General features: G+C 37.6%; 1 pseudogene; it reads left to right on the top strand.

Moving 5' to 3' along the window:
- The first annotated feature begins 1,772 nt into the window (after positions 1–1,772).
- Positions 1,773–3,576, top strand: LOC102873196 (annotated as a pseudogene).
- The last annotated feature ends 246 nt before the right edge of the window (positions 3,577–3,822 follow it).

Consider the following 3,822-nt stretch of genomic DNA (forward strand, 5'->3'; position numbering starts at 1 on the left):
CATTAGAAGAAGATGACCCAAATGCAATATTTCAGTAACTTCCAAAAGATTGTGGAACTTGAAAGTGAAAAAGGAGAATGGAGATTTAAAGCACTGAGATAAATGATTAAGATTTAACTTCAAGTTGACTAGAAAGATATCTAGATATGATGATTTCAAGAATTTCTAGACATGATGAAAAAATTTTTTTAAAAAATCCTCTTCACCTATATTCAGAGTGCAGTCATGAGGAACTATTTTTTAAAATATATTTTTTTTTCTTTTTTTATTATTAATTTCAATGAAAGTTTACAGAGACTTTGGATTTCCATTCATTCATTGTTGCACTTTTCTCCCTGCCCACCTGTCCCCCTCAGTTTGCTCTTTTCTTTGAAAAGTAAAAGAAAAATTCTTTCTTTGTTATACAATCACTCCCCCCCAAGTCCAATCCACTATGCATTCTGGACTCCTGTCATGACAATAATACCTAATCATATATTGTTTTTAAACAGTTCTCTCCCTCATCTGTTTCAATGCAGTATACATAATTTATCTCCTCTATCTCAGTCTCCTTCAACCTACACAGAAGAATTTACTGCATGAATTCTAGGAAACAATGCTCAAGTTTTTAAAAGATGTTAAGAGTGATATCCTATGGTTTAATATGAACACAAAGCTTGGGAAATTTTATTTGCAACAACAAATTTTATATTATCAGTTACATCAATCTTATCAGACTAATAAATGGAAAAAAGGCTTTTAAAGTGTAGACAGTAATTAGAAAATTATGTTTTGGAAGTACAAATGTATAAAGCACAGACAAATAATAAAATACTTATTTTATTAAATAAGTGAGTCGAAAGAGAACATGATGTTGTGGTTTCCAAGGTTTATTGTTCAAAATGGCTTTTGAAGCCATTGACTTTGACTTTGCCACTTGGATGGGTAAGATCATACAAATAGGGTCTATTAGTCTATCCACATGAGATTTGGCTTGTCTCGCCATTAAATTAAGCTAGTTCCAGAGCAAAATTTGAAAGTAAGAGGAAAAGGAAGCAGCATGCATTGTTTGGGGCCAGAAATTCTTGAGTCAGCCAGACCACAATCTACACAAAAGCAACAACAGCCTCAGCAGAGACACAGAGACCACTATGAGACAGAGCTGACTTGGGACTGTTGCCCCAAGGAGCCAGAGCCAGAGCCCTTCACCTCTGCTTGCTGGAGGACTAAGGAAAGATGCCAACCTGGCAGGACTAAGGGGACTTCATAACACTGACCTAATCTGTTGGGATGAAGGCCAAAGGGCCTGTGAGCACCCTTGAGAAACTCCCTGAACCAGAGAGTTGGATACTGCTATAGCTCTGGTGGCTTAGTGGTAAGAAGCTTTGCTGTAATCCCAAAGGCACAAGGTTCAAACTCACAAGTTGCTCCAAGTGAGAAGAATGGAAATCTCCTCTCATGTGATTTACTGCCTGTGAAAATCGACTGGAGGATTGGCTATGGGTCAGTTCTGACTTGATGGCAAATAACAACAAACACATAACCTGATATCCTCCCTAATAAATCCCAAAACCACCAGTATGGTTCTGAGAAATTTGTATGGTCATTGCAAAGGATTTTGGTCCTAAAACCCAAAGGAGAATAGTAAGATTGGTGTTGGAATTATAGAAGTAGGTGCAGGAGAATGGGAGACCATGCCTGACCTTATTGGAATTGATTTTTGTCATGTGGATGCTGTTGATGGGGACAGTTCCCCTTTGTGGAGTTAGTAGAGGTGGGACTCAACAATAATCATGCTACATACACACTTGCAAGATGGTAAAATTGAAAAGGCACATAGTGAATTTTTTTAAGCCTTTAAGAATTATGATGAATCTGGAAGTCTCAAACTATTTGCTTAAAATATTTTATTTTGGCAAATATTTTAATGAAATATGGAGTTTCCATTCAACTCGCAGGAAACCAAGCAGTACAAAAATGATCCGGAGCAAATTTAGTAAGTGTCCCTCTTTAAAATGACAGTACTGATTAAGAGAGAATTCGGAAAACTTCTCATAGCAACGTGTCGGATGACCCTTTCATAAGAGCATGTATTAAAGATTTTTCTCTAAACATCAGGACATATTCAATTTATTGCTGTCAGGTAGGAACCAACTCATAGCAGATCTTCCAGTTGATTTTCAGGGTCTAATTGTTTTTGGTCAAACTTTCTTCTAAGTTATATAGCACTGCTCTGTCCATTTGCTGTTCAGAGGTAACTCGTGGTTGCTGTGATGCTAAATACTGTGACACTGATGTGTCAAATGCAATAATGGCTACCCAGGGTGGACAGGGTTTAGTGGCGCTCCACAATTAAAACAAGCTTAGAAGCAGGAGTAGCATCCACTTCCAAAATAGCTTGCCTCCGGAAACTCTATGAACCCAAAGAAATGATGAAAGTCATACAAGTGTTCAGGTCTTCCATTCATAGGGTCACTATGAGTCACCTATGAATTGATGACACTTAACAACAACAACATAATTAATTCATGGGAGAAGATTGCCCACCTTTCCCCCTTGGAGCAGCAGGTAAATTCACACTGCAATCCCTACAGACGATGCCACCAGAGCTCCCTTGAGAATACAAGCACTAATAAAATTCACTAAGCCTTACACAAGAATACATACTCCTTTTATTTCCTTTTTTTCATTTATTATTAATTTCAGTGAAAATTTACAGACTTTGGATTTCCATTCATTAATTCATTGTTGCACTTTTCTCCCTTCCCAACCCTCCTCCATTGTACACTACCCTCTCAGAAAATAAAAGAAAAATTCTCTCATTGTTTTACAATCCCTCCCCCCAGGTCCAGTCCACTATGCAGCCTTCGTTCTGGACTCCCGTCATGACAAAAATATCTAATGACATATCCCTTTTAAACAGTTTTCTCCCTCATCTGTTTTAATGCAGTATACATTATTGAACCCATCTTTCTCAGTCTCCTCCCAGCCCCGAGGTCAGTCCTGTTTTACAACAGTGGCACCATGCAGTATATGTCCTTTTGTAACTGAGATACTTCACTCAGCATAATGTCCTCCAGGGTCACCCATTTTGAATAATATTGTATAAGTTCCTTGTTTTTCAATGTAGCATAGTATTGCATCGTGTGAATATACAACAGCTTCTCTATCCATTTGTTGATGGGCACTTAGGTTGTTTCCAACTCCTTGCTATTGTGAACAAGGTGCAATAAACATGGGTGTGCATATATCTGCTTGGATATCAGTTATGGTCTCTTTGGGGTATATTCCCATAGTGGAATTGCTGGGTCAAATGGTATCTCTATTTGCAACTTTTTGAGAAAGCACCATACTGCCTTCCACAGTGGTTGCACCACTCCCTTTATTTCTAAGGAATTAAGCATATATAGAGCCAATGTAAAGTGCTCACTGGTGTGGTACAAATTGAATCTTGCTATTCATTGTGGAATTGACCAAGTTAACCAACACCTTGTACTGGATAATCAGAAGATAGGTGGTGCATGAGACAGTGCACTGGATAAATGGACTAACCAACTAAATTATCTAAATCAGGCTGTAGTCAGTAAACCAATTTAACAGAGAACGTACTTTTACCGATGAAATTAAATCAATAGTGCAGAGATGTGATCCTTAACAAAATGAAATGAAAAAATTGCTTTTAGTTCATGTATCTTAAAATTATTGGCTTTATGGCAAAAGTGTTTTTTTTTAATCAACTACTTTATGTTTTGCTGCATTTATTCCAAGAAAAATAGCTTTAGGGGCTGGAGAACCTGGAGTTCTGCCTACAGAAGGCTGAAGCAGGATTGACATCTCACACTA

Source organism: Elephantulus edwardii, unplaced genomic scaffold (assembly GCF_000299155.1).
Source record: "Elephantulus edwardii isolate Elephantulus edwardi_28Jun2011 unplaced genomic scaffold, EleEdw1.0 scaffold00252, whole genome shotgun sequence".
In the NCBI taxonomy this organism is placed as follows: domain Eukaryota; kingdom Metazoa; phylum Chordata; class Mammalia; order Macroscelidea; family Macroscelididae; genus Elephantulus; species Elephantulus edwardii.